At 38.1% G+C, this 12,275-nt stretch overlaps 1 long non-coding RNA gene and 1 pseudogene across 1 annotated transcript; both read left to right on the plus strand.

The window, feature by feature from the left end:
* The first annotated feature begins 3,044 nt into the window (after nucleotides 1–3,044).
* On the plus strand, nucleotides 3,045–3,857 carry LOC149171287 (uncharacterized). The gene is made up of 2 exons (XR_016259552.1): nucleotides 3,045–3,337; nucleotides 3,429–3,857. It is a non-coding gene; the product is annotated as an uncharacterized LOC149171287 (long non-coding RNA).
* Nucleotides 3,858–6,734: 2,877 nt separating this feature from the next.
* LOC149171288 (mitogen-activated protein kinase kinase kinase 20 pseudogene) lies at nucleotides 6,735–7,265 on the plus strand (annotated as a pseudogene).
* Nucleotides 7,266–12,275: the final 5,010 nt, after the last annotated feature.

Consider the following 12,275-nt stretch of genomic DNA (forward strand, 5'->3'; position numbering starts at 1 on the left):
CCAATTTTCTTTATCCCGAAGTTAACTTGTCATTAATTCTGAGGGTCAAGTATAATGAGAAAGCCAAAGTTAACTTGTCATTAATTCTTAGGGTCAAGTATAACGAGAAAGAAATAAATATAATAAAACATGTTTTTGGATTAATTTATTTTAAAATAGTAATTATTTATAAAGTTATTATTAAATTTAATTTAATTTTTTAAATATATATTTAAAAAATAAAATAAATAATATATATATATATTTTTTTATAATAAATTATTGGTAAAAATTCATTGTCTTAATTATCTTTATAAAATAAGCTTAATATATTTTAACCAACAATAAAAGATTCGATTACTCCAAGCTTTATCAAAAATTATGAAACTTCTCACAATGTTATTTAACATAATATGTAATTAAAAATGATAAATGATATAATTTTGTAATTAGCTTTTCATTTTATATTAAAAAGAATATATATATATATATATATATATATATAAATTATAATAAATATATTTGTTTCTATTTTAATGTGATTTTGTATATTGTTTTTAAATTATTTAATAAATTAAAATGTTATAAAATTAGTATATTAATATAAATTTAAATTTATTTAGCAAAATCAAATTTAACAATAAATAATAAAATTCCACATAAAATAAAATATAATTTATAAAATATCACATAATTATTACAAGTTTTATAAAAAAATATTATTTCTAATAATTCATTCAGGGAAAATAACATATTAAAATAATAAATAACATATAAAAAAAATTTCAAAATTTAAATTTGTGTAACTATTTATAATACCACCCACCCAATTGAATTGGATTCAACTACACAAATGATAATGGTATTACACATTTAAATGAAAAACAAAGAAATAATGATTCATAGATCTTGTATGTTCATTTCTGGGTCTATATTATATGTGCGGATGATGAAGAGGTGAAGGAAAAGATTGGTTGTTAATTTAGTGTCAATTAAACTTCAACATAGTTGTGTTTTGTGAGAGTTCATCTTTTAGTTATCTCTTAATTATGAATAATACGTAAAATATATGTTGTTACATCCAATTTTATATATGATGCTTATGCTTAATTTAATATAAGTTAATATAGTGTTTGAAAATTTATACTAACTTTATTTATATTCTAATTACTACATATAAACCTTATTTCCACATATACATTTTGTTTTTCATTAATTTTTTCTTAAAATTGGCCATCTATTACCCAACCTATGACTTTTATTCTGGATTATCATATACAACGAGCAATCACATTTGGAACTGTAAGTTTCTTTTGTGAAGTAGTGATGAAAGGAGAGATGGTTAAGCAATTTATGTACCAATTGAAAAAGGGAACACCTTGATGGGGCTTTGGGGTTCTCCCAACCATGTTCTAAATATTGTTGAAGATGAGGATCTTGCTTTTTGAAGCAAGCAGCAAAGATTCTTGTCTTAAGTTATTGCTAGACTTTTTAGGCCGCCTACCATCACAACTTTTAAATCTTTTTCCTTTTCAGTTAAGTTTGGAGAATTTTTTGATAACATATCCTTACTAAGTATTCATTTAATAATAAGTTTGTTGCTCACTTGAGTCCATCTTAATTCTCAAAAGAATATTTTTTTCTCTTAGATAAATTGTAGTTTAAATTGATTTCTCAAAAAATATTTTTTTCCCTTTCATAAATTGTGGTTTAAATTGATTTCATTCATATGGCAAGTTAAAGTTCCTTTAGAGCAATATTCCTGCTTCAATCAACTTGTAAAACCTTAAGTTGTGGTTGCATCCCTATATGTGGTTGCATCCCTATATTTACTCAGAGAATACATCCCTTGTCATTCATTTTTCTCGTTATAATTTTTATTTTTCCCCAAACAATATATATTGCAATGTTCAGAAAAAAGAAGTAATAAAAATTAAAATAAGTCAGTTACTTCCTAATAAAATGAAGATGTGTAACTCATTCAATTTTTAATCTAAAATTGATATGTGGAATTTAAAAAATATTAATAATAATAAAAATATTCAATGCGGGTTATAAATAAACTATTTCACTAAGATTAAGTAATATTGACATGTATTTAAAATTATATTAATAATAGACAAACATTTTAATATGAACAATATACTTTATAAATAAAATATTTTAATTTCTATATTAAGTAAAATATTTCAATATCATTTATGCATAGTTATATATCTTATAAAAGAAAATATATATATCTATATATATATATATATATATATATATATATATATATATATATTCTTATGATTAAAATATTATAAAACATTTCAAGTAGTCTTACTATTTTACATTTTGGTCATTTTTCAAGTATATTTAAAGCTTAGTTTAGTCTAAAATCTAGCATAGATTTTTCAAGTATATTTAAAAGTTAATTTAGTCTAAAATCTAGCAAAGATTGTTGAAATTACAAATCTATATTGTGTAGTCTACATAATTCAAGTATCCAAAAAGACTTTCAGGTTATTATATTGATTTATACATTAAAAAATATAATTTAACTAATGAAAATGTAACATCTTAACACATTTTTTTTTTTTACTTTATACTCTTTTAACTTTACTGTGTGGCAAATATTACGATTATTAGCTTTGGGTTATGCGATGGGTTTAAGGTGTATTTAAGACATCGTCCTCCATATCCGCATATAATCCCGCCTTGGAGTAATCTCTGTTGGCATGCTTCCTCGTTAAATGAAATTCATTAAAGGCAGAGGTGTGAATCGAGGTTTGGGTTGACACTTGCAGCTCTGTCATTTATTAACTGATTTGACTCAACAGAAGGGTCTGGAATACAGAGGTACCTGGCATACTTCACGTCGTAGGATCAGGTGATGATCCAACGGCTCTCGTGCTCCAGGGTTATCACTGTGAATGATTTTGGGTTTTGCTGTAAGTAATTTTCATTTGGTAATGCAAAAGGGAAACTTGTGGCTTGGCTCTGCAACTTAACTGAGGATTCGATGCAAAATGGCGGTGTTGGTTCGATCTCCTCGTCCCGACGGGGTCTAGCAGGCATCCAGGTACTGCAACTTTGAGTTTCAGTTTGCTAAATCCCTCCTGGAACTTTTGTTTTCAAAATGAAACAATCCATCTCTGCTCATCCGGTTCTTGGCATGCAGGTGACTCAAATATTTGTTGGTCTGCTCACCCCAAGGAGGATGAGGTTGGGAAATTTGCGGTGTTTTGGAGGTAATGACTCGGGACGGTTACAGGGTTGCTTTCAGTTATATTCTGTCTATTGTGAGAGACCAATGGCTGTCGTAGGGTTTCTAGATGCTCATCACCTCCTTCTGTTCAGAATTTCTTCATCTTAGGTAAGAATGAAACACTTGAATATTTCTCTTATGTCAAATGTTTAATCCAATTTTGCTTCAAGGTTTAACTCCGACATTGTTGCAAGTGCAGGTAAGGCTCTGGCAGATGTATTTACGAAAGGGTTCAGGGTATGAAGGTCTCCCTTACACCAGTTGTCGTCCTCTTATTACAGGTTGGTCTTTCATCAAGCCCTTTGGCGAATTTACCACCTAGTAGATACTCTCAGACTTCAATTGGTTGTGAAGATGTTTCACCTTGTCGCATTTAAAGTTTTGGTTTCTCGGGTTAGAGGGAAAAACCTCATGCCAAGGCTCAAGCCAGTGTTAGATCTGTAGATGCTATGAAAGAATGGACAAGGGTTTAATTTTATTTATTCAAAAGTGGAACAGTTCTATGAACCGATGTGACATGGACTCATTTAAGGGTTTAATCCCACTTTTTGTTATTTTAATTCTACATCTGCATCTGTATATTTATAACAGTTCTATAATCTGGATTCCTTTTGTTTTGGTTGGTCGACTTCCATCATTGTATCTGGTTTTTCTTAGTCGAATGTTCACAGCTTTAATGATTTGGTTATTATGAGTCAAAAGGTTCTTGTCTTTAATGATTTGAAACCTAGGTGTAAGCTTGGGCGGTTGGCTCACAGTTGTTCCTTCAGAACTCAACCGAGAGCAATGAAGAACCCTTGCAGATTGCATCTATTATTTTGTCTAATTCAAATTAAAGCTCAGGCTTATTCTGTAAATGAAATAATTTGCATTGATGGTTCCATGAATGAAGTTTCTCTTTCTTGTTGCGTTTAACAATTAAAGATATTGCTATTCAGAGATACTGCTATTTAGAGCTATTGCTAATCGTGACTGTCGAAAAATTTATGATTCCAGATTCTATGTTGCCGGGCATATTTTAATGCATTCTTAACTTTATAAGATGCTTATCATGGTTTAGAATATAAATGTAGTATTCGCTCTAAAGGCCATAGACTGTTCTTTTTTTAACTTCTCTAAATCACTGATATATTATTATCCAGAAATGGTTTTGGGTTATTTTCCTAGAAAAGTTAAAGCTATAGGCATTACTTCATTATTATTCATCGATGTATATAAAATGACAGAATATAACTAGCAATATAAAACGACAGAATATATCTAGCAATATAAAATGACAGAATATATCTAGTAATCAGTTCTGATGTTAACTATCCATTATTGAATAATAATAACCCTTTTCAGTTAATGATTACTAAGCACATAATGTACTACTTATCTGTTTCTGCTTTGTTTATAACTGTGTAAGTACTTCCCTTTCTTGGAAGGTCTCTCCACCCAGCCACGGATCTGGCGATTACGTCCAGATTCCCCCTCCGAGCTCTTCCTACTCCTGACAGTCAATAATCTATTGCAGTCCGGTATCTTGGGCATCAGGACCACGGTCCAGCCTCAAGTCACATACCATTTCGACTGTAATCCATAGTTTTCCCACTGGTTACTTTCGTCTAGCTCAAGGAAAATCTGGGCAGCATAATTCCTGCTTCCTTTTCCTCTGCTCCCTTCTCTGTATTTTTCCAACCCCTTAGGATTCTCCCTCTTTTCCCTTTTGAGGGAACATATGAGAAACTGTTTGTAACTGTCTCAGGAGTTATTAACTGTTTCTTTCAGTTCTTTGACAAACTATTTAAATTCTTAATTAATAAGTAACAAGATATGTTTTGGCTTCTCAACCTTAATTCTTTAACAGTCTATGTTAAACAAAGTAAAAGATTGAAGTAATAAGTAAAACTTGGTAACAAAGTAAATGTTTGTGCAACATAAGGTGTCACAAAAAAAGTACATATCGTGTGTATCTATATATATATGTATATATGAACTATATATATTTATACATTCAAAAATATCATTTAACTAATGAAAAAGTATATATATATATATATATATAATTAAATCTAATGCGAAAAATATATCGTATATGTATATATATCAACTATCAAAAAAATTAAATATCTTGAAATGTAATTTTTTCCAAAAAAAAATTGTAAATTAAATAATTTAATTTCTCTAACATTTAATAAAATTAGTAATTAAAATTCATATATACTAAAAAAATTTATTATAAAAAAAAATTATTCCCGTAGCTCTGGAAAGCAAGCTCATTTTCATTAATCTCCACTTTTTCGATTTAGGCATCGGAGGGTTCCCCAATTTAGTAGTGGAATACCGAAGGAATCTGAAGCATAATTCTTTTGAGATACATCTAATGCACGGAGATCACGTGGTTCGGTATTCTTATCAGACGAATCTAAACCAAGATTCTTTCTAGATGCTTCTAATTGCGCGTTAAAAGCACTTTTGATCCAGACAAGGGGATGATCAATGAACGGGTATTTATAAATATGACTTTTCTGAATTAATTACAGATTTAATGGTGGAGAGTATGAGCTTTTTTTCAAAAAGTTATAAGATTATCAGAGAAATAGAGCATGTATTTTTTGGTTATATATTAATGTCGTAGTTTAATTGTGATTTTAAAATTAGATTATTATTAATTTAATTGAAATGGGAATCAATAATTTTAATAGAAAATGCATTTAGTTATAACATATTTATGAAAGTTTGAATCTAAGTTTTTGGGGATACAAGTTGTTCACCAAACCACTAAAACTAAGATCATTTGATTAATGATTATATTGTTATTATTAATTAATGTGTTTTTTGTTTTTTAAATAATAGTGAAAAATGGTGCAATACATGGTGACAAGGTGTTTTGTTAAGGCACTCCGAAGTGAAGTGGTCACGGTCTTTAGGCAAAACTCTAACCATACTAAAGGTTAATATGGCATAATCTAAATGTAATCCCCAAATAATTTAAATAACTTGATACCTCTCAATAACAATTAGACAAACCACCTGTTAAATATGTCATTAATCTCAAAATTTACAATTAACTTGGTATATTGATGGTTATAAAAACATTGATCTCATGACCCCGTCGATATGGTAGGGGTTGTTGTTGTGAGTTGGGCATCCGTCTCCGACACTAGCATACCAAATGCCTTTGAACGGCTCCTGTCACTTATGCGGTGGATAATGTTTCGCTTTTCAATACATCTTCTTTACTAAAACGCCATGCAAGCAAGCCAATTGCCCTAACTTATTTTTAACTCTACCAACGACGAGCAAATAAAGGTAGAAAACAAAGGCAGGTTGTAGGGAACTTAGTCGGCCAAGAAAGCTAAAAGTCGGTGGCTAATTTGAAAAGAAACGCCAGCGTCTGAATGTCGCTTTGTGAGCCCGCCATTTTCTCAGATACCCTCTATAACCTTACCACGACATGCTGGAGGGTCTGCACGATTCAAAACACAAACATTCATCTTGTGTATTGTTGAGTTAGGCGGGAATGGAGACTCAAGTCGAGGAGGGATGGGTGAGGGGCACCATTATTGGGGTCGGAGCTCATGGTACAGTAAGCCTCGCCAAGAACAACGCTAATGACCACATCTTTGCAGTAACATCCACAGCTAGTTACAGTTGGGCATTGGATAATGAATACAAGATTTTGCAGTGTATGAATTCTCCATACATTGTTCGCTGCCTGGGGCACAATTACAACGTCGTGAATGGTGTGGGGACACATAATTTATTCATGGAGTACATTCTGGGTGGTAGTGTGGGGGATTTGCTGGTTAAGTTTGGTGGTCAGCTCAATGAATACGTGATCAGAGCCTACACTCATGGCATCCTACATGGGATCGATTACCTCCACAGGCAGGGGATTGTGCATTGTGATATCAAGGGAAAGAATGTTCTTGTGGGTGTCAATGGTGTGAAGCTCGCTGACTTTGGTTTTGCCAAGAGGCTTGGGGATAAGGAGGGCCAGGAGACACTGCAATTAAGGGGGACTCCTCTGTGGATGGCTCCAAGGCAGTGAACCAAGTGGAGCAGGGACCTACTTTTGATATTTGGTCTCTCGGTTGTACTATACTAGAGATGGCCACTGGCAGGCCTACATGGAGCAATGTTTCCAATTCCCTTACTGTGATGTATAAGATTGGATGCGCACAAGAGTTACTAGAGTTGCCTGTATCGCTTTCACCTCAGATCCAGGATTTCCTAGAGAAATGTTTTCGGAGAGATGCCAAGAAGAGATGGACCAGTATAGAGCTTTTGAACCATCCTTTTCTAATGGAGGACTACTCTACCATGCAAGAAGAGGCCATTAGGGTTCCAGTGTCCCCAACCAGTAATTTGGATTTTGAGGAACAAGTATGGAATTCCTACCAGAGTACTCCCATTCCATCACTTGGCATCCTAAGCCCAACAGGGGAAACCAATGCAGAGGTCAATAGGTCAATTGGGCTTTTCCCAAGGCCTTCTCCTAGTGTTGGCTTATTGGGGCCTGACCCAAGTTCAAAGTTAATTAGCCAAACAAATCCCTGTACTACTGGCCCTTTCAGCGATAGTCCATGGAGCGCGGACTGAGGTCTCACCCGAAGTAGTATAAGAGGGTGCTAGAACTAGGTTTCTGCATCCTTGAGATGTCTGAGAGGCTCGATTGGTTCCATTGTTTGTCCCTACGCATAGGTCACTTCGCGCACTTCCTCACGCCCTTATACACTGCCTTTGTGCAACCCTAACCAAGGGTTATGGAGCTTCCACGCTACTAGAGTCGCGCTCTATGCTATTACCCAAGGTCTTACTTATCCTCCTATACCAGTTAATTACCTTCGCGTACTTGGATGTCTTACGTTATAATTAGTTATATATAACATTCATATAAGTTCGCGCAACAAATAAATAGCACACTTGCAAATTATACCTAGTCATATATTAAAACAGGAAAAGATGCACAAAAATATGGTAAACTTCTCTTTATTGATTCTTCCAATGGTTACAAACTCGAGCTGCCTTGCGCACTCAATTGTAGGGGTCCATGCACTCAGCTGCGGACTACTAGGCCTATGTGCACTAAGTTACAGAGCCTTCCCTTACTCTATGACCCAAAGACACACTTTACACTTTTTCTCAATCACTTAGACTTCTCATCCTCTTGTGCTTCCCTTTCTACACTTAGAGCCTCGCTCTATTTATACAATCCCATGGTCCGCGGACCATGGGTAGGTCTATTAAGCCGACATTACGTTACAGGGCGGACAACCCTGTGACTCTTTCATTATTTTGCGCTCCGCGCCCACAGTTTGTGGAGCTTTTACAAAAAGATTTGGTCAAAACTTGGGCTTTAAGGCCCAAAACGTACCTTGGGGGATTCCATGCCCAACAGGCCCCCAACACAAACATCATGACTCGCCCTCGAGTCACTCTGTTGACGTGGTGATCTTTGCATGGAGTCCTTCCAACTCTGCTCGAACTGCTGCAAGGTCGACAATACACTGAGCTGCTGCCTGCTGGATCTGCTGCATGTGTTGTTCCGAGACCGCGATGTCAGAAGTGCTTCTCTGCATCTGTGCCTGTATCCCCTGCATGTGTGCGAGCTTGCCTTCAATTTCTGTTTTGATGGTGAAGGCCTTGTCGATCCAAGGCTGAACATGCGTCTTCAGGACTGCTTCCTTGTGTCATGCCGCGTCCACCTGTTCTTTCAGCACTTTGGCCTATTGCATCCATGCGAGCCTCTGAGTGACGGCCAGTGTTTGCAAAATTCCTTTGACACTATCATACTGATGTTGGAGTTCTTGCGCCTTTGTCTGTAAGTGCTGGATGTTGGGGTCCTCCTGCAAATTTGTGAGGACCTCAAATGACTCTTCCAACATGCTGGTGTAGTCTCGCACTGCATTGCCAATCTTGTCCAGTCCCGTTGTAATAGCGCTAGTGCATTGTTCTCTGACTTTCGGAGGGGTGGATGGTTGCGCCTTTAACTGCAGCTTGGCGATCTGAAGGTTCAGCTCTAACTGAACCTTTGTCATTTCCTCCCGCGCCTCGTGCACCCCTACTGCTAGCCTGTGGATGCGCGCCTCTGCTAGTGTGTCTGCTAGGATGGCCAGCTCCAGGACGCTTTGGCAAGCTTCATCTAGTACCTATACTAGCTGTCGATTCTATGACACCACTTCATCGCGCTACAAGCTCAACTATTCCATGTTGATTTTTTGCTCGCTGAGGACTTGTAGTGCACGACTCTCCCTAGCCTGCAATTCTGCAGCTATCCCATCCTACAGAACGTATAAGGTCTCTCGCAGGAGTGCAGCCATGTTGATGCCAAGACCCTTTAGTGTGCTAACCGTAGGCTTGTTGGCCTCATTTGTTGTCACTAGTGCCCCTTCTGGTAGCACTATAGTATTCGTCACTCGAGCGTGCAACATCTGTTTTGTTGTTGTTGTTCTGACTGCGAGGCTAGTCAAAAGGGTACCAGCCGGAGGAGGGCACACCTGCAACTCCTGCAGCTGTGCTCTGAGGGCCCCCAACACAATCTGGTTCTCCTGCATAAAATTTTGGAGGGCCTCGGAGGTGACATCGCGCACTGTCTCGCCGATGTCATGCAGATCACCCTCGGTTAGGGTGATCGGGTCAATAGACAACTTTGATGCCTTGACCTTCTTGCACGGCCCTGTCCGCTCGATCGGGTGCTGGCACTTCAACTATGTTGACGCGGTTTGCAGGTCCGCGCCTCCCTCTTCTTCCTCTACTTCCTACCCATGCGAAGGCGACGTTTGGCCCTCGTGCACCTTCATGGCTGCCTCTTGCACTACTGCTGTTGCGGCCTTTTCTTGTTCAGTTATGGTCTGTGCAGCATCCTACACCACCCACGCTTATGCTACTGCTGCCTCCTTCCTTCTCTTTTCTGCCAACTGTGAAGTGCGTAGTTTGGCCTCTTCTTTCTTTCTCTGTGTCGCTGACTTCTCTATCTCTGTGATGTTTGGAGCGTGCCACTCCAGCGGCCATGTCTCCAATACGTTAAATATGACATTGTCCGTGGCTACAAAGGGTAGCTTTCTCCATTGTTTGGCCGGGTCTTTGCGCGCTCTGATGTATATGCTATGGATTTCCGCTTTAAATTCTTCAAAACTCTACAAGCTATTGTAGACAATGGGCGACAACCACGGCTTGCAGTTGATCCCCATTCTAAGGTTCATCTCCATGAACACCCAAAATATCTTACTGTCGCGGATCCTATTTGCATCCTTTATGGCCCAGAGCGAAGTGTACTTCGCAGCATCTGGAAAATCCCTGTCAATTGTGGGGAATTGACTATCTTCTGGCAATTCCCCTACCACGAGTATTATGGATAGCAGAAGCCAAGCATATTGGAACATTTTGCCCTATTCCTGAGCTTCGCAGAAATTCTCCAAGAATCCCTTGCAGAGGAACTCGGACTAGTTAAACTAGACCCCCTCCGTGCACTATGCAGCAAGTGCTACCACCAGCGAGGGTACCTCGTCCATGTGGAACTTGCGCATAACCTTACCAGCCAGTATTTGGTTTGCCACTCTCACTACTTTATCGTTGATGTTGGATATGGCGTAGCCCATTTTCTTCTTTGTCAGCTTGCATTTCTTCTTCATGGCCTCCGCGATGGCCAAGTCACTGCTCTTCCCTTCCGAGATGTCTGCATGGTCCTCTCCTTTGCATGGAAGCCAGGAAATGTGGTGAATCAAGTTTGCCATGATGGGGATGGGATCCTCTAGCCACAAACACCCATCATGCACTAGGCAGAGCAGCTGCCTGATGATGAAAATTGTTATTGGGGTGTGGTGGAAATGCGGCACCCAGATCAGGTTAAGTAGCCTGGCCTTTTCCACTCCGCGCAACCACTTTCGCGGCTCTAATTTTGTAATCCCTGTCGTAGTGTTTTTCTTGGGCTTCATGAGGTGCGAGATCTCAAGGTGAAAGTGAATAGTGACTTCAACGATCAATTTCTAGCCAACCTGCGCTGTAGCACAACCCCCCGTGCGCGGTCACAGACCTTGTGACTCTTTGCTTCTGCACGCAGCTCCCGGGCAGAGTAGTTTATAGTCCTGTGCTTCCTTTCAACTACCTGGAGTGCTAAGACTGTACTTCCCTCGGCTAGTCAGGTGGTCGCACCACCTGTGTAAAGTTTCATCCTGTCATCCATCACGTTTCCTGGAAAATACCCACCTTTTATTGTTACAGGTGGCATCGCGCACTTTATCATCTGCAACACGCTACCCTGGTCGATTCACTTAGTAATGTGCGGTCCAAGCCAAGGCATCAAACTAATCAATTCGCGGTGATAGGCCTCAAACTTGTCATCATGATCATGCGCATCCTGCCTTATCACCGTGGTCTTTTTACCGAGAAAATATTCCTTTATCTCGTCCTCCAGCTTCTTGACTTCCGCGTCTACCAAAGCACTTTTCTTTCTTAATTGTGACCTTTCTTCTTTAAGTTCTTGGAGCCTAGAATTTCCCTGTTGGATTTCTTCTTCCAAAGTTCCACGAACCGTCATATCTACTGACGCTATCATGTGCGGTCTAAGCTTTTCATGTACTATAGGGCTTATAGCATTTGCCTTATACTCCATTCTTGGCAGTACCTGCATGGTCAGGTTCTTGCACGCGATCCTATAAGCCCATAGAACCGCTGGTACGCGTAGGTCCCAGTTAGTCCACTTTGCATTGTGGACCTTGTTCAGCGCTTTGTGTATTTTGTTAAAGGCTTCTACGTGGATATCCTTCTGTGCACTTGGTCTTTCCATACTTCATGGTCCCAACCAGAGGGGTTGTTCGCGCCATTGCCTTACTCACACCTGCTTACTAATCGTGTCTCCTACCATGAGGACTATGTGCATTCATGTAGGTTTTGCACCATATGCCTATATCCACTTGGATAGGTGGTTGTGCGGGTTGTTTCGTCCAACAATCTTGTCTATTAATCGCATCGGAGGCTTCCCAAACTGTGTGCGCATCATTCTTCTGCATTCGCGCCAGTCCTCAAAATTTCTTTGGTGTATACCCCACCATCTTGCGGG

This window comes from Pinus tabuliformis, chromosome 4_2 (assembly GCF_031772625.1).
Source record: "Pinus tabuliformis cultivar Carrire ecotype Pingquan chromosome 4_2, CPIR1, whole genome shotgun sequence".
NCBI classification, from domain to species: domain Eukaryota; kingdom Viridiplantae; phylum Streptophyta; class Pinopsida; order Pinales; family Pinaceae; genus Pinus; species Pinus tabuliformis.